This window comes from Schistocerca serialis, chromosome 3, assembly GCF_023864345.2.
Source record: "Schistocerca serialis cubense isolate TAMUIC-IGC-003099 chromosome 3, iqSchSeri2.2, whole genome shotgun sequence".
In the NCBI taxonomy this organism is placed as follows: domain Eukaryota; kingdom Metazoa; phylum Arthropoda; class Insecta; order Orthoptera; family Acrididae; genus Schistocerca; species Schistocerca serialis.
This window is the reverse complement of record NC_064640.1, coordinates 374405466-374429663: the sequence shown is the minus strand read 5'-3', so window position 1 is coordinate 374429663 and position 24198 is coordinate 374405466. Positions and strand designations below refer to the sequence as shown.

The 24198-nt window shown below is 37.2% G+C and overlaps 1 protein-coding gene across 8 annotated transcripts in view; it reads right to left on the bottom strand.

Annotated features, from left to right (window-relative positions):
* LOC126470197 (catenin delta-2) overlaps positions 1 to 24198 on the bottom strand; it is a 494830-nt gene that overhangs the window by 163204 nt on the left and 307428 nt on the right. For all 8 annotated transcript variants that reach the window (XM_050097862.1, XM_050097867.1, XM_050097861.1 and 5 more), the window contains one exon: positions 13190 to 13304. The gene's annotated coding sequence lies outside the window, so the exon portion shown is untranslated. The remainder of the gene's footprint in view (positions 1 to 13189; positions 13305 to 24198) is intronic.

Below are 24198 nucleotides of genomic sequence, written 5' to 3'. Positions count from 1 at the left end.
TTTTCCATCACTTTAATGTCCTGGTGAAAACGTTCTCCTTATTCCTCACTACCATCTCCCATATTGTCAGGGAAGTAATCAAGGTGACTGTTCAGAAAGTGAATTTTCAGGCTCATTACCCATCCAAAAGTTTTAAACTTCTTTAACATTGTGGCTATAATAGAAACATATACTGGGTGTTTTTCATGTCCTAAGAATTTTGTAATGACTTGCTTGAATGATACCCATGCTTCTTTCTCATTTAAGGTCATTGTGGATTCGAAGTTAACTTCAAAGATCAATTTTCTAATGTCAGGTCTGATAAAGACACCTTCTTTTAGTTTAGCTTCTGAAAGGTGGGGAAACTTTTAGCAGAGATACTTAAAACATGGTCCATCTTTAGGCAAAGCCTTTACACACTGTTTCATTAGGCCTAACTTTATATGTAGTAGAGGTGGTAGGAGTACATTTTTTGGATCTTCCAAGGTTTTTGCATAGAAGGTTCTTCCCACCAGGTTTTAAAGACTCCCTCACAGGCCAGTTCTTTCTGCACCAGTGATGATCCCTAGTCTTACTGTCCCATTCACACAAGAAACATGGAAATTTGGTAAAGCCACCTTGCTGACCAAGGAGCATGCATGTTACTTTTAGCTCACCATATATCATCCAACCATGAGCAGAATAGCCTATTTTATTTAGCACTATTTCTAGGACTAGTTTTGGATGAATCAATAAACAGCCTGCAGTCTTCCTTTTTGTATTCAATTCCAAACTCATTCATCAGACTGGGAATGTCTGAGCAGTACTCTAAATCACCTTCTAGTTGAAAAAACTTGGAAAATTGCTGCTCTCTCTTTCTATAAATGTGTATGCTGGTTCCAACTGCCAATAAGTTCTTTTTCTTTTAATCTAGAGTCAAGCAATTCAGCTTTTTCTTTCGTTAAGCCCAGATCTCTAACCAAATCGTTAAGCTCGGTCTGAGTAAACAATTTGGGCTCTAAGACTATCTGTATTACAGTGGAATTCATCATCATCTGGTTCATCTAAATCACATTGTACATCAGAAAATGCTTCCGTTGGAATAGAATTTAAATCATCTGGTGGTTCAGAAACTGCCAAATCTACACAATGCCCTACTGGTCGGATGGCAGATGGAAGGTTAGGGTAGCTTATTATCTTCTTGTTTTTCGAATTATGGCCAGTAATATCAACACTGCAAAAGTAGCAATCATCGGGATAATTTCTTAGCTCCCTCCATATCATGGGAACAGCAAATCTAAAGGCTTTTTTCTCATTTTTGGACCATTTTCTCAGATCCTCAACACACAAATAACATACCTAATGCAGCGCCCAAGATTTATCTTGATCACGAAGTTTGGATCCAAAGTATGATAGATAAACCTTTTTCACAAAGTTTGTAATGTTTCTTTGGTATTTTTTAATCACAAATTCACCACCAATATAACAAAAACTGTCAGCAGAGCTTTTACAACCACGATTAGACATTGTACTGACCACACGTACAGCACACAGGAAAGTGAGGTTAGGTTGACAATAAACAAAACACAATCTGTTAACACAAAAATAGAATCGACCTTTTTTGCCAGCAAACCCCATATTCTGTGAAGAGTCAGGGATGGCCAATCACTTAGCATCTCGTGATAGTTCCACTGTCCTTCTACCTCTTTCTGTACATGCTCACGACAGTTGCACATAATAAGTTGACTGGCTTCACCATTTTCGAGATACTCGTTCACAGGCCCTGCATAATAATAATCTGCCGTTTGTCAAAGTTGCTTAATTCAATGGATTTCCCCATTTGCAGCCCACACCTTTGTTAGGGTGATCTCCCACCCACATCTGCTCTGCTTACACACTTTTACTGCATCACATGCCCGTAATGCCACTGTGCGGCATACAATGTCATGATGGGCAGTGGTCATAATGTTTTGTCTAACCAGTGTATCTCTGAACTGATGTCCAGCCAGGGCTTAATTATCTCCACAGGATGGCACTAACTACTGTCATCATAGAGCACAAATAGCTTTAGAAACTCCGAAGACAGGGTGTTTATTACTATGTCACCCATTACATTTTAAAATCAAAACTTAAGTAACAAAGCCCAAAAAAAGTTTACAAATTTTTGTCACTTTTTTTATTTATTATGAATTTTGAGATTGAATAAATTTAAGAATATTAGAGTTTAACTTTTCACTCCCACCGAGGTAATTAGTGCAGCAGTGTGTCCACTGGATAATGGCGGAGGAAAAAAAATTTGGCATTAGCCAGCCAAAGGAACCACTGCAGAGTTTGACAGCAGTGATTTAGGAAAATTACAGGAAACATAAAACAGGATGGCCATACATAAAACAGGATGGCCATACAGGGACTTGGATCCTCCTCTAATGCATGTGCGTCCAGAAGCTCAATTACTGTCACAGCTTCCTCACTTATTGAGACTTCGTCAACCAACAAAGAAATACTGTTCTGTCAGGTTTATACCATGTAGCCAAATATCATTAATTCTTCTGTTATGTAAACTGGAAACCTTCCAACCACTTTCAAGCTGATACAGAAATAAAAAGTCATGGATTTCTATTCACAAGTAGAGGCGCAATTCAAAGAGGACACAATGTCAAATTCTACTTGTGTCAGATGACATAGTTGACTCTGCTGCGCCATAGATACTGATAGCCTGGTGTGGCTTAGCAAGAAATACACTGAACATGAACCTGTGTGAGCACCTGGCTTAAACAGGCACAGTGGCACTCAGCAGAAGGTGCAATGTTTATGAGTCTGTCTGATTACTGTTGAAGTTGATGGCAAGTGTTAAGCAGCTATTACACAAGATCAAAATTTCAGAGAGATCCATCTTTGAATACACAATGTCACTTTTGATCTTCTACTTATTCTCCATATGTTTGTGACCATCGCGTTACATGTTTCACAAGCAATAACAATACAGCTAACCAACAACTTCAATTTTCATTGCCTCACAATATGCTTGCAATATACACTACACTACTAAACATACGCCCAAACAGCAAGTTTTTAACACAAAACGAAAGTCACAAATTTGATCTGGGGAAAAAGAAAAAAAATTTACAATCTTCTTTCAGATCCCCATTCAAGATTTCTGAGCAGCTTCATTAAACTTTCATATAGGTTTTGACCTATTGCCAGGTTCATTCAGTAAGCAAGAAAGGATCATGGAGGTGATCAGTCAACTCCAATGGCAGATTCTGCAAAAGAGCCATTTTGCATCACAGCGTGGTTTACAGTTCAAGTTACTGAGCCGACATTCCTTGAATAGTAAACCAATATAATACTTACTCCCACACATCTAGCGAAAGACATGAAGATAAAATCAGAAAGATTCAAGTTCACATGGATGCTTACCAACAATCTTTCATCCTGTGAATCATTTGGAACTGGAACAGGAAGGGGGGGGGGGGGGGGGGGAGAAACAGTGATATACAAATTACACTCTACCAAACACCTTAAGGTGGCTTGCAGAATATGGATGCTGATGTAGATTACTATACTAGTGGTGTGCCTCTGAATCTGTTCTTTATCTACTGCCATGCCTACTTGTTATGGACTCCAAACACTAGAACAGTGCTCTAGAATCAGTTGCACTAATGTCTTCTCATGACTTCCTTTACAGATACACTGCAGTCTCCCCACAACCATTTCAACAAATGAAAGTCTTCACTTCACTTTCCTTAGTACCGATTCACATATTTGTTCTATCTCGTACATAAAATTTAAATTATATGACAGGCTCCAAATGTTTATCAGTAATGTAACTGAAGACTAACAGATTACTTCTCTTTGGTATGTGCATTATGTTGGTTTTGACCACATTCAAAGAGAGCTGTCATTTGGTATCTGTTGAAAGTATTGTCCAACTTGTTATGCAGTTCTGGTTGGCTGGTTGATTTGAGGAGGGGACCAAACAGTGAGGTCATCAGTCCCCTTAGACTAGGGAAAGATGGGGAACAACATTGCCCATGCCCTTTCAAAGGAACCATTCCAGCATTTGCCTGAAGTGATTTAGGGAAATCATGGAAAACCTAAAACAGGATGGTCAGATGGGGGCTTGAACAGTCGTTCTTCCGAATGCGAGTCCAGTGTGATAACAACTGCACCATCTCGGTCGGTCTCTGCAGTACTAGACTGTTATCCAGTGACATTAACCCTCAGTTGGTAACATGTAAAAAAGTTTGCTAATGGTAACATCCACCTGGGAGACTAAGATTATCAAATTTTGCATTTTATACCCATCTTAGAGAAAAATCAGAAATAAATAACATTTTAAATGCATTACGAAATATTAATACCAATATTTTTTGTATTTAAATCATAATTGGTGTTACAATACGCAAAAATTATATACCTTTTCTTCGTGAAATAGTTTATAAACTTCATTAATCTTTTGCAAAATTCAAAAAATTAAATATTAGTGTTTCCAATGAAACAGTTTGTAAAGGTGACATTTTTTCAGCTATACTATATATGGAAGTACATAAAAAATTACAAATTTTCTGCACATATTTTCACGGAGCACTGTAAGAAACTGGGTTTATCACATTTCACGCACTTGTATGCCGCCATTCTGTTCAGTATATAGGGATGGTGATGACAGTTTTTTTCTCTTTCATAACTAGTCATTTCTTTCTCTTTTTGTTGGATTGCCACCTTGCTGTTCTTCACCCAAAATATTTGACATAGTTTTCTTAGGTTCATCCAGTAAGTTTGGAATCTGCAGGTTTCTCTGTATACGTCTTCTGATTAAGCTCATTCCTATTCTTTTCATGAACTCAAATCTTGACATGTACCTTTATGTAACTACATTGGCACTTCCACAGCTCACTGATATTGGTAAAATATTGCCAGCAGCCACTTCCTCGTTCACCGGTTAGCTGAGTAGTTACTGAACTTCAAGTCTAAAGTGTCTACAACAGATTTCATGACATTATAGAAATTAATAATTACTGGTTTGTTGCTTTTTCCATCAGTAAAAAAAAAAAAAAAAAAAAAAAAAGGGGTGCATAGAAGAAAGCATTATAACTGCCTTCGATTTTTTTGGAACAAAAGACAATATTGTAAGATCTAAAATATGATGAATGTGCATCTGTAAGACATTACCTTTATGCCATGTTTCTTGTGTGTGTGTGTGTGTGTGTGTGTGTTCAAATGGCTCTGAGCACTATGGGACTCGACTGCTGAGGTCATTAGTCCCCTAGAACTTAGAACTAGTTAAACCTAACTAACCTAAGGACATCACAAACATCCATGCCCGAGGCAGGATTCGAACCTGCGACCGTAGCGGTCTTGCGGTTCCAGACTGCAGCGCCTTTAACCGCACGGCCACTTCGGCCGGCTGTGTGTGTGTGTGTGTGTGTGTGTGTAAAGCAGGAGCTCCAATGGAGTAAACCTCCTGCCACTTAGAAATAAAGATGTTGAATATGTTCAACACAGCTGCTGCAGGGTTGTCTCTTTCTTTGTTCATGAGTACATGAATCAGCAAATCTGAGAGACACCAGCAAAACTTCACACCATTTTAGAGATGGTTGCACAACAAATGAGATTTCGGTACAGTCATTTGCAAAAGGTGGTGCTAATTTTTCACGCCCAGATTTGAAAATGGAACTTAGAACCATCAAACCAATCAACACCTCAATTTCAGTTTTGTCTATAACTGGGGGAGGAAGGATTCTTTATAATTTATTCCTTATGATTTGCAGTTTTGAGTTGGTATATGGTACAATCTCATCCAAAATCTCAGTGTTTAAAAATGAATACCATGTTTCTTCTGGGTCTGGATTGTTACCTAACTGATTGGGGGGCCTAACCATGATGACAATCTAATTTGTATTATATTTCTGTGTGGTGTCTTAGTGCCACAAATGGGTGTTCTGGAACTCCAAGTGAAACAGTTGGTCTTGCCATGGTAAGCTATGTCAGTTTTGGTGGTGTTATTTCACCCAATTCTGAAAAGAGTTTATTCTCAGATGAGTTGAGAACGTCACTGACATATATCTCAGAATCACTGTTGAGGTCTGAATCTGATAGGTGATCTTCAGGGACATAAGAATCATCTGAATGATAATCACCATCGCTCTCCTCAAACTGCTCTAAAGCCATCTGCACCTTTTTTTTTGCTTCTTTGTGACACATCAGACATATCCCCCCCCCCCCACTAGTTGCCATCCAGAAAGAGAGATATATTTGGAAAGTAACGAGTGTAACACAAAAGAAGGACTCTCTTAAAGTAAAATCTGTCCATCAGATGGAAGAAAATTCTTAGTTTTACAGTAATATCTGCCTGTTAGATGATGTGGCTGACATATGTGCACAAGTAAAACAATACCATTGTGGAAATGAATCAATGATGCAAGCGCAATAATAAGTTCAACTCACGACCGAAGCATAATCGAAACATCAGATCAAATTAACAATGCACGTGTGCCAAAAAATAGTTGAGAAATTTTATATCCGTCTATGAAACGGATGTTACCAACTACGGTTAAGTTCCTGCAAGCAATAGCCCTATCAGCAAACAATTTGATAACAATGCTGATCCTATCTGCTGAACATTTTTCACCCAATTTAAGATATTGGGTTTTAATTGCCAAAAAATTTTCAAACCAATCTTTTGTGAAACAATTTGTTGCTTAGCAACAAATTCCTTGGAAAATATATGACTGAATATACCTGGTATTTTGTTTACAAGATACTGTTTATGAAGACGTGAGCTTTGTTTTATATAACTGGTTTTACCTGGATTTATAATGATTGTTCAAAAGAAGCTTCTTTTCCTCAATGTACCTCACATTCTATAAAATTCTATAAAGTTGCAATACATGTATCTTAGGGATATTATTCTGTGTATCAGATTCTTCACTGTTTTTGTAAACAGAAGTGCATCTGCAATCTTTCCCACTCAAAGACGATTACTCACTTTGCATAAGATCATCAAAAAAAATGAGCAAAGAAAGAGGCTAAATCCATAGCTTACTCAAACAAATATTAATACTGTCACGGACTAATAGTTATTTTTGTTTGAATAATTCCATTTTTGTCCTCCAGTCTTGGGAGTGGTAACTGCAACAGCATTTGTCTGGGAGTATGTGCACATGTAAAACAGCAATACAGTAATAGACTTCTCATGCTTAAATTAAAAGTTCAATGTTTGCCTTTCTGCTGGTTACTTTTAGTGTCAACATCAGATTAATTCACAAGAGACTGGATGGAAGGTTTGGTTTTTTTAACAGACTTTACATATGGCCAGATCATCCTAGGGTTTTCTGAGTTTTATAAGGGATTTTATGGCAGAAATTTTGACAGTCCTCCTTATGGATGCATACATTTGCACTGTAAGTTTCTGTACAACCTTTGTTTCTGCAAGAGTACAACAATGTTTTCACAATAAACAAAGGTGAAGTTTTGCCTTCTTCTTATTTTGCTGGTATATTTATCTACAGTACAGTTTATCATATTTCTCAGCTTTAATCACAACTGTTATTGTTTGTTAGACTTGAACTAAATTGTCTAAATAGCAGGTGAGCAACCAGCAGCCCATGGGCTGGATCTGTCCTGCAATTAGTTTTGGTCTGGTCCACAAAAGAAATTCCTGGGGGAGAGGGTAAGATGCTCACGTTGTATTTATTTAGTGCTACAGAAACAATAAATGCCCATGCAGTCAGTCATCACAAATAGTTTGGGACAAATATTTAAAAAATACTTGCTAATAGTGTTTGTGGATATTAACACAGTAAATTTTAAATTTCAAACACTCAAATGAGCTAACTGTAGCCAAAAATCATGAAGTTACTCGTCATTGCATGTTGACTGGAACTCTCTACCTCATTGCTGTATTTTGTTTTTCTATTCTTTCTTGATTTAACATTAAAACATAATTCTTGTCAGTTGCAGACATATTAGAAACTGTTGAAACCGAAGGTAATTTATAATGAATTAGCTGTAACCAGGTGCTTTTACAGGTGTTTATTTTTCCATGATGACATTCCAAGATGCTTGGCATCTCACCTTCAGATGTTTACATTTATTTACACTTTGTGAACATTATATATTTACTAATGGCACTGCAGAATTTTGTGACTAAAGTTTTTAAGGCAGCTATTGTACTCATAAAATGTCGTAAGTAAAGAAATGATCTTGGAAAGAATGAAAGAATCAGCTAAGCAGTTGCATAACACAGGTTTATTAGAACTCTTGACCTAGGTTTTGATATTATTATTATTTTTATTATTATTCGTTACAGTCAACTTTGGACTACGCTAAGCATCAGTCATTTCTTGTGCTTTTTCTTGCGTTCTTCCCAGTACTTCTTCATTTTTTCTGAGTGGGCTTCTTTACGTTCTTGCGACCAGGTTGTTCCCGTCTTCTTTGATTGCGTTCGGTCTTTGAATCCCTGTATTTTGTTGATGGCATTCCTATATTCCATTCTGTTGTAAACTGTCTCTGGTATAATGTTCATTTCTGCAATGTCTTCTTTTACTTCTTTCAGCCAGTTAATTTGTGTCTTTCTGCTTTCCATGTATTCCAGGATTTTCTTTGCCGTTCTGTCTGGTGCCATTCTTTTGACATGCCCATAGAAACTCAGTCTTCTCTTTTTAAAGGATGTTGTCAGTTTTTCAATTTTCTCGTATAACTCTTTATTGGATCGCAATTTATAATCCTGTCCATCCTTTTTAGGTCCTAAGATCTTTCTCAGTATTTTTCTCTCTTTTATTTCCAATTTCTCCAACAGACGTTTTCTGTTCAGTGGGATGCATTCAATCGCATACAAACTTTCTGGTTTTATTACCGCATTGTAGTGCCTGAGCTTGGCATTGATGGAGATCGACTTTTTATTGTATACATTTCGGCATAGCTGGTATGCCGTTTCCATCTTTATTGCTCTTTCCTGTAGTGAAACATTTGGTAACCCTGTCGGTGTAATCCATTCCCCTAGATACTTAAATTTATGAACTCTCTTAATTATTCCATATTTAGTTTGCAATGTCTGTGTTGGGTCTGTTTTGTCCTGTATCATCAGTTCTGTCTTTTCATACGATATTTGTAGACCTGTCTTCTCAGCGATCTCATGCAGCATTTCTATCTGAATCTTTGCTGTTTCGATGTCATCTGCCAATATTGCCATGTCATCAGCAAATGCCAGACATTCAATTTTTGTTTTATTTCTTCCTAACGTTATCCCATTTTTCACTCCAGCTTCTGCCATCTTCTTTCTCCATTCCCTGACCACTTTTTCAAGGACAATGTTAAACAACAGCGGGGAGAGCCCATCCCCTTGTCTAACACCTGTTCCAATTACAAACGGTTGTGACAATCTACCCAAAAACTTCACTTGCGATTTTGTTCCCGTAAGGGTTTCCTGGATTAGACTTTTGCTTTTATCATCAATCCCAAATTCTTCTAATGTGTTAATCAGAGTTGGTCTATCAATAGAATCATATGCTTTTTTGAAGTCTATGAATGTAATTACTAGATTTTTCGATGTGCGTGCGCGAAGTTGTATTATGGAGAGTAGACTGAATATCTGTTCACTGCATGATCTTCCTTTTCTAAACCCAGCCTGATATTCACCCAGTTCTTTCTCTACCTGATTTTCAATCCTGTTTTGTAGTGCCTTGGATAGGATCTTATAGGCCACTGATAACAATGAGATACCTCTGTAGTTATTTGCATTTGTCTTGGCACCCTTCTTATGTAACGGATGAATCAATGCTGTCTTCCATTCCTCCGGAATCTTCTCTGTATTCCAAATCTCTTCAAACAGCGCCTCGAAGTTATTTATTAAGTTTTCTCCTGCGTATTTCAGTAGTTCCGCGACTAACGAATCTTTACCAGATGCTTTATTGTTTTTCAATCATTTCAAGATCTCTTTAATTTCTTCTTTATTAGGTGGTTCAGAGTCTGGTAGCTTATTCTTAGGCTTCTCAAATGTCAAGGTTTCATCATGTCTTTTGCAGCTTAGCAGCGTTTCAAAGTAGTTCGCTAGGTGTTGGCAATTTTGTTCCACGCTGGTGATCAGATTTCCTTTTTCATCTTTGAAGCAGAGTGTCGGTGGTTTATATAGGTTTTGATAATTATAAAATTATCTTCATCAGAAGGAGATTCGAACACCTAGAAATTATACATTCTAAAGAAAATAATTTTATACTTATATCAACGGCTCTAATAAACCTGTGTTACGCAACTGGTTGGTTGATTCTTTTATCCTTTCTAAGACTACCACTTTACATTGCTGTTTACAGTCCTGCTCAAGAGTTTAAACAAATTATGTTTATGATGTGTAAGTAAATGTAAACATCTGAAGATGGGGTTGAACATAAACTGAACACCGCCTGACAGAGTGCACCATGAGCTTATGAAAGTATATGAATCAGGCCCACGGGTCACTAAAGATAGCCTATGCCTGCTCTAAATTGTTCTTTTAAGTGGAATATTATTGACATTTTATCATCTGCACCACACAAAATCCTTGTTTCCTGGAGAGTTATTGCCTATGTGGCCTCTGATGCTATTACAGCACCATGATAACTAATCCTTGCCACTTTGATAACCACTGAAAATCAAGTCCGTATGTAGCCAGAAGGTCTAAAACATTTCTCTTACCTGTACACCATTGGAAAAGTTACTGGAGGTAGCTATCTGATAAAGTGTTCAGCAACACTTCACAAGGAAACTTGTCCATACTGTCACAAACTTATGAGTAATATTCCTAATCAATGTTGGGCAAATTAAAGTCATCCTCTAAAATGACCATGTGATCAAGGTATTTCTGTGCTATTGAGCTTAGGCAAACTTTGGATAACTATCACTACTGCATCTGAATCATTTGTCTTGTAGAAACATTCGATAATTAACTAGAGCCCATCTCCATAGATATGATGCAAGTCACCGTATGGTGCGTGGTGGAGGGTACCCTATACCATTCCTAGTCATTTCCTTTTCTGTTTCACTTGCAAATAGAGCAAGGGAAAAACGACTGTCTATATGCCTCTGTATGAGCCCTAATTTCTCATACTTTATCATCATAGTCCTTACGCGCAATGTATGTTGGCGGCATTAGACTCGTATAGCAGTCAGCTTCAAATGCTGGTTCTTGAAATTTTCTCAATAGCATTTCACAAAACGAACATCACCTTCCCAACAGAGATTCCCATTTGAGTTCCCAAAGCATCTCCGTAACGCTTATGTGTTGTTCGAACCTACCAATAACAAATCTAGCAGCCTGTCTCTGAGCTGCTTCGATGCCTTCCTTCGATCCGACTTGGTACAAACACTGAAGCAATACTTAAGAATAGGTTGCACCAGTGTTCCATATGCGGTCTCCTTTACTGGTGAATCACTTTCTCCTAAAATTCTTCCAATAAACCAAAGTCGATCATTCGCCTTCCCTACCACAGTTCTCACATGCTTGTTCCACCTCATATCACTTTGCAATGTTATGCCCAGATATTTAAATGATATGACTGTGTCAAGCAGGACAATAGTAATACTGTGTCCGAACAGCACAGGTTTGTTCTTCCTACTCATCAGCATTAACTTACAGTTTCTACATTTAGAGCTAGCTGCCATTCATCACACCAATTAGAAATTTTGTCTAAGTCATCTCGTATCCGCCTACGGTCTCTTCATATTCAACACCTTACTGTACAACACAGTACCAGCAAACAACCACAGATTGCTGCTCACCCTGTATGTATATAGAGAACAACAGGCTCCCCTCTAACTTTCCTATGTCACTCCTGATGATATCCTTGTCTCCGATTCCTCTTGGCCATATTAGTTCACAATCTTACTCACTTGGGACATCACTCAGTTATTATTATAAAAGTTCCACTTCCTGGCAAGTCTAATGTATCTTAGAGACAAATGCCACATCATCTTTAAATTTTGACTACTTTCTATTTTGTGTTTAAACCAGTTCTCAATTCATCTACATCTACATTTATACTCCGCAAGCCACCCAACGGTGTGTGGCGGAGGGCACTTTACGTGCCACTGTCATTACCTCCCTTTCCTGTTCCAGTCGCGTATCGTTCGCGGGAAGAACGACTGCCGGAAAGCCTCCGTTCATGCTCGAATCTCTCTAATTTTACATTCGTAATCTCCTCGGGAGGTATAAGTAGGGAGAAGCAATATATTCGATACCTCATCCAGAAACACACCCTCTCAAAACCTGAACAGCAAGCTACACCGCGATGCAGAGCGCCTCTCTTGCAGAGACTGCCACTTGAGTTTGCTAAACATCTCCATAACGCTATCATGCTTACCAAATAACCCTGTGACAAAACGTGCCGCTCCTCTTTGGATCTTCTCTATCTCCTCTGTCAACCCGACCTGGTACGGATCCCACACTGATGAGCAATACTCAAGTATAGGTCGAACGAGCGTTTTGTAAGCCACCTCCTTTGTTGATGGACTACATTACTTAGTGTTATGAGAGGATGACTGCTTTCACAGAGAGGGGCAACTTCTGAGACTTCCCCGCCCATGCATTGAGAGATAATGTTGGTTTCTCATATACAGATTTCCAGGTTTCGTCTAACCTGCCACCCAAATAGTCATTTCTGGTTTATAGTGTAAGCATGAGCTTAACCAGGCTACTAGGCCAAACCTTTTGGTTCAGGTTAATAACTCAACAACCAAACTTGCCACATACCCAAGACAGTCTCTGGTTTAGAGCGTACATTCTGTTACACATCAGAAGACTACTACCGTGCTGCAAATAAACAGCTATGCTGAAACCCTCAACAACAATTATTTCCCATCCAATACGCCTTGTTTGTGGCAATGTAAATAACAATATGCAGTTGCCTGTGGTCCACGCTTTTCTAGTGCTCCTATGATGACTTGTTTTTCTTTTTGCAGTTGCTCACTTTGTTATCACACATTAGTAACTGACATATATTCACACTTGAGAACTGCAATACCTACATTCAAATGTTATATGAGCCTGTCCATTTATAAATTTAGGAAAGGTGGGCTCCACTTGAAATACCACACAATATTGCAAGTATTTGAAAAAATCATATACATGAGGCAATGAAACTGTAAGAACTTGTGATGGGTATATGACTTACAAATTAATGTAGAATGATGACAGGTCATAAGTTATCAAATTTAATTTTCATTCACGTATTTATGGTTGTCCTCTGAACATACTTACCGGTAACTGGTGCTACTCCACAAATATTCTCCACATACGTAAAATTACTGAAAGGTAACTTTCAATAAAGATTTTCAGGTGCCATATCTTTCTTTGAATGCTTTGGTTCTGCTTTCTGAAAAATTGAACACAAAAAGTCTGATTTAGAGCAAAGAAGAAGAAATTAACAAGAACCTGGAATGATAAAGAGTAACTACAGTCAAATTAAAGGATGAGGTGTTAAAGACGTAAACAGATGACAGAGAATGCAGTAGAACAATTATTTTTAATCTGAATCTGTTTTGGCCATGGTTCATCCAGGCACATGACGTCAGATGTTTATCATATTCCTGAGCAATATAAGGACACAAAAATTGAGAGTACTGCAAAGTCAGAAGTAGGTATAATGCTTTGATTGCATTTGACCAAACTGCAAGCAAACTCATAATTGTTGCAGTGACTACACATTGAAATAAAGCAAGTTGTATCTTGTCAAATCAGAAAACCAAGACTACTGATTTCAATGGTTTTTATTTCCTTTCACATACAAATGCAGACATATAAACAGACACATTTCATTCTGAGCACCTGTGTGAGGTTGTGCAGAGAGGACAATGTCAAATAACTACAATAGATTCTGATTTAAGTTCTGTCCCTCCCATCTTTCTTCCTCTTCTTGAATCAGTCCACACAAGTACCAGACACACTGCTTCAGCAAAGTCACTGCTAATTCCTTCCCTCATCATTCCCCATTGAACCATAACATTAGGTTGGTGCATAAGCTCATAGCATTTTTCCATAAGCTTCATAAAAACAACAGATAAGCATAACAGACACTTCAGTCATCAATAATATATTCTCCTTCACTATTTACAACAGCCTGCAACACTGGGATAACTTTTTAATTCAGTGACTGTAGAAATCACCTGGTTTTGAGGCAAAGAACTCATCGAGCCATGTTCAGAGCGAATCTTCATCCCCAAAAAAAAATTCCTTGAAATTAATGTGTTAGAGAGAGGAAAAGTTGAAAATCTGAGGGTGTAAGATCAGGTGAATAAGATGGGTGCAGAATGACTTCCCAACCCAACTCCTGTATAGTTTTTTTTTTTTTTTTGTCAGTCTAGCAGAATGCAGGCCAGTATTATCATGGAGTAGCATCACTCTGTGCCGTCTCCCTGGTCGCTGCTCTTGGACAGTGTCTGCAAGATGTCTTGGTTGTTGACAGTAAATGTCAGCAGTGATGGTTACATCTCAGGGAAGCAATGCGTGGTACAACACACCATCGCTGTTCCACCAGATGCTTAATATTATCTTTTGTGGATGCACACAGGTCTTTGTAGGGGAAGTTGCTGCTTTGTTTGGACTCAACCATTCCTCTCTTTTCCTTAAGTTAGCACAAAGACACCATTTCTCGTCACCAGTAATGTTACAGGATAGGAATGGTTGGTGGTGTTCATGAGCCAATCGACAGCGAGCTACATATGGCCACCTGCTGATTTTTGTGATTTTGGCTTACAATTTCTCTACATGGCACTCCACTATTTAGTGTTCACAGCTCCACACATTACCTCCAAATGATAAATTTGACAATATGTAAACTCAAACAGCAACAGTGAACTACAGATAAAAAATGGCAACTGATAAGCAACCCCCGTAGCAACTGAAATACCAGTATGCAAATCAAAAACACCACCAACTTATACACCAACCTAATAAATAGCGGCAATCAATAGCGTAAACGGATCTGTGTTCTTTCACAAAGCTAGCACATCAAAATTGGTTGAATAATGTAAGAAAATCGCAGCTTCTCTCAAAATTATTTCCCTATGTACTGAGCATAATGCCCACTGACAATCAGTTTAAGAATGACAAGCATTGATAAAATACAATAAATCTTTCTTCATGTCAAATACGCTGAACTTTTAGTTGTGCTCCTTTTAAAGTTGTCACTTACAAAAACTTTGTGTGGTAACTGGTTCAATCTACCAGTGTAATCATTAGCTGAAATCAATTCCCTGATGATTGTACTTCAAAATGGGAGCCACAGAAAAAATGTGTGTGTGTGTGTGTGTGTGTGTGTGTGTGTGTGTGTGTGTGTGTGTGTGTGTGCGCACCCAATTTCTCCAACTGCATGCAATGAGAAGTGCTCACTGTGCATTGTCACCATACTTTTTTTAATCCACATCTCCTCCCTCTCACTCTTCACAGATCTCTCTACATATTCTGTCACAACATTCAAGTTTTACATAATTTCTTTACAAATTAGTTTTTCTAAGACACTCCTGTGCATATTGTTTACAGCTACTCAACTCCCAATGCACTTATCTGGTGCCTTCTCAACACTTCTTACTTCTTGTTTCATAGTTTTTCCCTTCATCACTTCAAGAACAGGAATATGGTTTCCAATGGGAAAAAGCAGCAATACCTAATTTTGCAGATTTCTCGCAGATTAAAACTGTATGGCAGACCAAGACTCAAGCCTGGAACCTTTGCCTTTCACAAGCAAGTACTCTGCCAAATGAGCTATGCTTGCACAACTCACAACCTGCCTTCACAACTTTACTTCAGCCAACACCTAATCCTCTGCCTTCTAAACTTCACAGAAGTTCTGTATACCCTGTGAGGCCAGAAGTCCTAGTAGGAAGGATACTGTGGAGGCATGGCTTAGCCACAGACTAGGGGATTAGGTGTTGTAACTGTCAGATGGCTTGAAACTACAAACAGCAATACCTTTCACTAAAACATATATTTTAGTTTGGATGCAAATAGCATTGGCAGTGGTTGTAAGACCTTCATTAACTGTAAATAGTAATTTTGAAGCTTATGATTTCTATTGTACATATCTGAGTATTTTTTAAATTAAAAAAATATTTTATGTTGTTTAAATCCACAAAAGTAATTTCAATCAGTTAGGGATCCTTTGAACTATGGGGCTACTGCGAACAATACATGAAAAAATTCAACACTTTATTTATCAATGACAGAAGCAACTACAAAAAGTATCTAACCACCTTTTTTGACTCCTGTTTGATTATAAACCAGTCTTATTGCTATGAAATTATTCAGGAATTCTCTCTCACTTGCCAAAAATCTCACTGTGTGTGTGTCTCCTACTTTTAAGTTGCAGGACCAAACAGTAAAAAGTTTGAATTCTGAATTTAGCTGATTTGTACTTCGATTTTTTTTCCCCTACTAAATACTTTACTGTGTTAGAAGTCAATTTTAAAGGTACACATTTTTAATTTTTTTCTTTTTTTATTGTAGCGCTAATTTTTATAAGTTATTCATGGGCAGACCATGGACATAAGGGTTCAGCTAGTGTTCAAAACAAAATATTTTGGCTACGATTTGTAAACAAATTACTTTTTTCTACAGTCTTCTGAAGATTGTGGTACAAGCATGTTTATTCCCCCTTTGTGGGTTGTATTCTGCAAGTAATACTCATGATGGGGCTTCGAAGGCACAATTTTCATTCTTTTGTGGTAAAAATTATGAAGATATTGCACATCCATAATAGATACAATATAAATAGAACTTAATTATATGCTGGCATTAATTGAATCCTAATTAAAACATTACAGATTATTATAAACTTTTTAGTTCCAATGGACAGATTCTAATCTCCCCCCCTCCCTCTCCCAAACCTACAGTCACATGTACATAACAATGTAAACAGAAATATAGAGTCTGCAGTATTGGGATTGCAAGAGACTATTCATGGTTAAAAATGCATTTAGTCCTCAATTAGTATTGTTTGTAAATAAAACAACATGTGGCATAAAATATAGGTAAGTTGTATTCAAACACACTATTTTGTTCTTAATTTATCTCCTACCTACATTTCATCATTGTTGTTCTACATACAGGCATTTGTTTACACATACTATCAAAACAATACTTCATGATGTTTTCATAGTCAAAGATACCTGTGCTTATTGACTGCTCATTTTTCCCTTAAATGTAGGATGTCTCCATCAAATAAATACACAAGAGAAACCATTCTTGGATAACACATTACAGTCTGATGGAGTCCACGTGTAGCATAACATAACCCACACACATTCACCAATATTATATGGTCCTCATAAAATATGAGTCCATCTAACACATTACTGATTTATTACATCTAGCCACATTTCCCAGAAACTTGACTTTTTTCAAAATCTCCTGCGAGTTACCACAAACATGTTACAATGACAAAACAAGTGATAAGTGAACAAGTGCAAGACAAACCACATGGAGATTTCCAGTTAAGGAGCATGAAGTGAATGCAAATAAGTAGTATGAATATTAGGGGTGACATATATAATAAAAACTTTTTGCTGAAAGGCATATTACAGTAAGAAATGCTATTCACCAAGATGAGCAAGAGAGTCAACTCATCCATGCAACAATGATTAAGAATGAATAGCAACAAAAGTACATCTCCTAAATGCAATACAATAAATACTGAAATATGTAATGGGAAAATATGATTATTAGAAAAACCATACAGTATGTAATGGAATAACTATGCCATCTCTCATCTCTAGTTAAGACTTCATTTATACAGAACAAAATACAGGAATAACTGGTACATAATATCAACTACAGTTTCGTAGGAAGAAATGAAAAGGAAAGTGCAATGTGTGTATGGTAACAGTACTTCACCTAACTATCCGTTTTAGTGGAACACTCTGCCATTTTTTCTGCAAAAGACCTCAAAGCCCAAGAAGCTAGTTATAAAATGAGTAAGTTTTGTTGGTGTATTCCTGTCTGCCTCAAAACTCTTCTAGCTTTACACCAAACATTCCATTTTTTCACCTTACAATTTAAAACTACACATATTGCGTAAATAATGAATCAGAAAAAAAAAGACTTTCCTTGTATGAAACAGAATTACAGACTCAATACTTTATGACTGGATTTCACAGAAACCTGGTGAAAACTACCACCCTTAATGAACAGTTATACAAAATTTTACAAACCTAACATAAAAAATTAATGTAAGTCACTACCATAAGATACAATCTACAGTAAAACACTGTACTATTTTAACGAATTACTTACAATAAATAGGCCTAATCAGCAAAGACTAGAAAAACAGCTTGGGGGACTATTTCAACCTATGCTATTTCAGTGTAAAAAACAGCCACATTATAATATGATACCATGTGAATCAATGTGTTCACGAAGTGACTAGATTCTACGGCACCTTTAAATAAATAAATAAAAATTGCTTCCAAGCTTTCCACAAAATATAAACTCATATCTTACCTATCTAGTGCTTTCATGTCAAAAATAAAAAGGAAATTACTTTATTCTTCATATTTACATTCACTAATAACACACAGGTGTGAGAGTGGTGGTCTAGTAGCAAAATGCCAGACTTTGACTCAATCCCCGTATGAGTCAGAAATTTTCCTCATTCTAGTCCCTCCAGGATTGTCCCAGGTCTACTTCAGCCCACAATCAAACTGAGTACTCGAGCTGGGACTAGTCCTGAGGATAAAAGTGGTCGGGGCAATGGGCTTGTCACATTCTCCCTCCTCGTGCTGTGGCGAACAAAAGCGTGCACTGTACTTCCTGCCAGGCCAGAAGACAGCCCACGATTTGTGTGCCACTGACAGTATCTATTAATAAAACACATAATAATTTTTTTGGAAAATTTACTGTGACAACATTTTTAAAAGTAACTGTGGTATTAGAATTTTATCTGGTGTTAGTTTTAGAACAATCTACAGACACCTCTGCGAAATTATTTTGTCAAGTCTGAAGGTGCCACCCCTCCTAACCCCTTGAACTTTTTGTTGTGGTGACTGACTGGTTGCAAATACAAAATAAAGAGTTTAGTTGTAACAAGTTGATCTGCAACATAACTCAAGGTCTATGCTACTTTTATATTAGTTTGATCCAGAAGTTTGTAGCATTTTTGTTTTGCATGTTGGTCTTTCCATTTCTATGGGTTTATATATCAATTGTCAGTTTTTATTTGTAGTTCATGGTCGCTATTTGAGTTTACATATTGTCAATTTTATCATCTGAGGATAATGTATGGAGCTATAGATGCTAGAATATGGAGTGCCAAGCAGATAAATCTGAACATTTCTGACATATTCTTCTGTTTGAGTAAGGGGGGGGGGGGGGGGGGTTAACAGCAGCAGAGGCAGCCAGAAACATTTGCGCCATGTGTGGGGCTAATGCCATTGGATATATGATGACATGAAAATGGTTTTGAGGAGAATCATTTTGACATTAATGACTTTACACATTCAGGAAGACCTTTGAGGTTTGAAGATCGTTTATGGGCATTAATTCACAATTATCCATGTCAGTGTACTCAAGAACTCGCAAATTTGATGAACTGTGATCATTTCACCATTTTTTGACATTTGCTCCAATGAGGAATGTTCAAAAATCAAATGTATTGATACTGCATGCTCTAAACCAAAATCACGAAGATCAATGGGTGGCCATATGTGCACATCTGCTTGCTCGTCATCAATGAGCTCAGGACAACACCAACCATTTCTATCCTGTATCATTATTGGTGACAAGAAATGGTGTCTTTATGCTAGAATCAGGAAAAGAAAGGAATGGTTTAGTCCAAACAACACAAAAATTCCCTTTACAAAGATCTGCATGCACTCACAAAAGATAACATTATGCATGTGGTAGAACAGCTACAGTGTGGTGTACTACGAATTGCTTCCCAGAGTTGTTCCCATCACTAATGACATTTATTATCAACAACTGAGACATCTTGCAGAAACAATCCAAGAACAATGACCACAAAGACTGCATGAAGTGAGGCTACTCCACAATAATGCATGCCCGTGTTCTGCTAGGCATACAAAAACACGGGTCTAGTGTAGCAGGGGATACAACCCGTCGGCTTTGGACAATGACGTCACAAGTCGCCAGAGAGCAGTTTACCATTTTCGCTTTTGCTGTTATGTTTCAGTTTAGTTTTTTTTACTGATTGCTTAATAAAGTGGATCTGTTTATTCTATCTCGTGAGATTTTTTTAAAAAAAGCCAAAAAACACTTATCAGCTACTGAAGGGAGCTACAACACTAAGAAGAATAGCTTCTCGTTTGGCGACTTGTGACGTCATTGTCCAAAGTCGACGGGTTGTATCCCCTGCTACACTAGTCCCCAAAAACACTATACACAAGCTGAGTTGGGCAGTCATTCTGCACCCATCTTATTCATCTGATCTTGCACCCTCATATTTTCATCTTTTCCACACTCTATCGAACTACCTTTAAGGAACATCCTTTCCAGATGAAAATATGCTCCAATGCGTTCTTTGCCTCAAAACCACACGATTTTTACAGATGTGGAATAAAAAAGTTCCCCAGCATTGGCAGACTGTTGTTAACAGTGAAGGAGATTATATTATTGATGACTAAAATCTCTATTGTGTGTACCTGTTGTGTTTATTGATCTTGTGGAAAAAGGCTGCAAACTTATGCCCCAACCAAATATTTAACAATCTTTTCATTATAATAATTTACAAACACTGTGTTACATTTAAAAGACCAATCCCTTGCAAGTTTTTTGTGTGTAATGTGTACATACATCATACATAAATTAATAAAAGTACAAGAGGTTATCACTTGCCAAAAATTTTTGACACCCTTGTCACAATGCACTTATCCATTAATGTCTTTATCTTCAAAAACATTTATATTTATAAGAAATAATGCAATAAATGGTCATAATAATCATGCCAAAGCACCATCAACAAATCATACAAGACTAGAGGAGTACACATGTATTTCAAAAATGCACATGCATGTTAAAAGTCTTATGAGTAATATAGTGAAGTTTAATGTTAAACTGTTGGATAACTCATTTGACTCTAGTGAAGAGTAACTTTAAACAGAATCCTCATTTGGGGATCAGAAATGTTTGGAAATAATTTTCAAAGCCTCTGTCACACCATGTGGTAACTACCTAAACAAATATATGTAACCATCAATTTGCACGTGAAATTTTAACAACAGAGACTGCAGAAATTTTGCCTCGGCAGCAAAATATAGGAAAACGGTGAGAAAACTTGATTAAACAAAATAATTGCAGTACAGCTGCAACACTGTGGAATGTGAAACCACACAGGAAATAGTTACCACAGAGAAAGAATATATATGTATGAATGTAAGAAGTTAAAAACATAAAATGACAGAAACAGTGCTTTACTATTCATGGTATGGTATGATGTACTATTCTACTTAGTCGTCCGGGTACATGCGAGCAGCAGCCCAAGTTAACCATGACATTTGAATAATGGAATACCGCTTTCACAAAGTTTCACACTGAATGGTAGGAAAAAAAATTCATCTCAACATTGTTTCTCAAGCAATCCTACAATAAAGATACTAATGAACATAGACAATATACAGGGTGTTCCACTTATCTTGACCACAGGAAACGACTTTTTATCAAACACAAAATAAAAAAAATTACTAAGCAAATGAAACAGAGGTAAAAACTTTAAAAACCAAGATCGCTAATTATAATGACTGGTTTCGGCAAATCGAGTTGCCACCATTGGATCGGTAAGGTTGGTTGGTTGGTTGAGTGTTCCATTGATCAATCACATGGTACGGTAGCTGTTATGATGTGGAATGTGTCAAGTACACAAGAAATGCACATATGAAACAAAATTTTTTAATATATATAAGAATACAGAGTTAAAGATTAATATTTGGATTATTTACCCCATTCCCTCAAATGGCACAAAGTGCATATACTATATTTATAGATTTATTTATTCCTATTCAAGAATTCATGTATGGTACAGAAGGAGTAGTCAAAGAGATACGATTTCAATTTATTTTTGAAGCTATTACTGCTATCTGTCAGACACCTTATTTCATTGGGTAATTTGTTGAAAATTTTTATAGCAGCATATTTTACCCCTTTCTGTGCCAAAGATTGGTTGAGCAAAGGATAGTGTAAGTCTTTCTTTTTTCTGGTATTATAATCATGAATGTCACTGTTGTTTTTAAACTGGTCCATGTTGTTGAGAACAAATTTCATTAGTGAGTAGATGTTTTTGAGGCTGTTGTAAGAGTTCCCAATCTTTTAAAAACATGCCTACAGGATGTGTGACTATGAACCCCACACATTATTCTAACCACTTTCTTTTGAGCAGTGAATACTTTTTGTCTAAATGTTGAGTTACCTCAAAATATTATTCCGTATGACATCAGAAAGTGAAAGTATGCAAAGTATGTTAGCTTACTAATTTCTATATCCTCAAAATCGCCAATTATTTTGACTGGAAAAGTTGCTGAACCTAGTTGCTTTAGGAGATCCAAAATATGAATTTTCTAATTAAGATTCTCATCTATATGTACACCCAAAAACTTGGTATGCTCTACCCTGTCTACTGACTTCTGCTGATGTGTTATATTTATTGAAGGAACTGTACATTTTGCAGCAGAAAATTGGATGTACTGTGTTTTTTCAAAGTTTAGAGCAAGCCCATTTGCAGAAAACCAATTAATGACTTTCCCAAAAACTGTATTTGTATCATTTTTCAATTTGGCTTTCTTTTACAGGATTAATAATGATGCTTGTATCATCAGCAAACAGTGTCAGTTCAGCTTCCTGTTTCAGACAGGAAGGGAGGTCATTCACATAGATCAAGAACAGAAGGGGACCCTATGGAACACCTAATGTAATTTCACTCCAGTTATACGAAGTGGCAAAATTTATTTAAGTCACTTGACCTATATAAGGAAACTTTTTGCTTGCTGTACTGTAGGTATGGCTTAAACCACTCATATGCTATTCCATCTACACCATAGAATTGTAATTTCTGTAACATCATGTTACAGATCACAAATTACAAGCATAATCAGGTCTGATATATTTAGGTGGAGATCATACTTTCAAGAAATGGATGTATACAGCATAGTTTATGTACATGCAGCATATCTCCACACAATATATTGTGTCAAGACATGACATTCCAGGAACGCAAAGTAAGTAATACATCACCATGTCAGAAATAAAACAAGATTTGCATAAAACTTCATATGACATCATATTCAAATCGCACCAACTGCCCAAGGTCATAGTCACATAACAGATGAAAGCAGACAGAGAACAACAAGGCAAGGCAAAGATGTTACGAGCTACCGGCAGGTAGTACTGCTGGAGAAACACATTAGGTTACTCTGAGCTACCAGTAGCATGGCCAAGTCTTGCTCCTACTCCTCCCTCACCCTTCCTATTAGCTCATCCTACCAGTGACAAAATCATTTTTCCTTGCCCACACCATTCAGATGTAAGCCAGCACCTACTGGCCTGTACTTCCTCCACGCCCCATGATCTGTAAACTGCAGTCAGAGTGACATGACCAAGCCATATTCTTTTCCCCAGTTCGTTCCTTGCCACGGCATAATTTGGAACCAACTTGTGCACACCCTAAGCGAACCCTGCTGTCTGTCACATTACCACTCACACACCAGTCCGCACATCTACACAATATCTGGGGACAGCTGACTTGGGCCTGTAGGCCGAATTTTCACCCACATCACTTAACACACCTTCCTGCAGGTCAATGGGAAATTTCGCAGGCAGCAAAGACGGGCATCTTTCATGTAGATTCTGTATACTGGAACTGTGTGGTTGAAACTCAGATATTCTTACAGTGATTTTAAAATCAACAAAGCAGATTGATTGTTGAAAATACCCTTTAATTTACTGAGTGTGGAAGAGAAGCTGAAAATCAATCGGTCAGGTGCAAATCAACTATAAGGTTTCTTAATGTCTCAATTCGATGGGAAGATGAACAAAACTTTCTGCAATACATGGTTCTGCAAAAAAATGGGGGTTAACATTGAATGAAGACAAACAAAACTTATTTTGCTCCAAATGTGTGTTATTTGGTGGTGAAAAAATGTGGACAACAGTCTACTCTAAGCATCTAGATCATTTAAGAGACTGAATTACATTTAGAAATTGCTAGAAAATGCAAATTGTTTGACACCACTAACGTTGCTGCTGAGATTGATTCAGAATATAAAATGTCA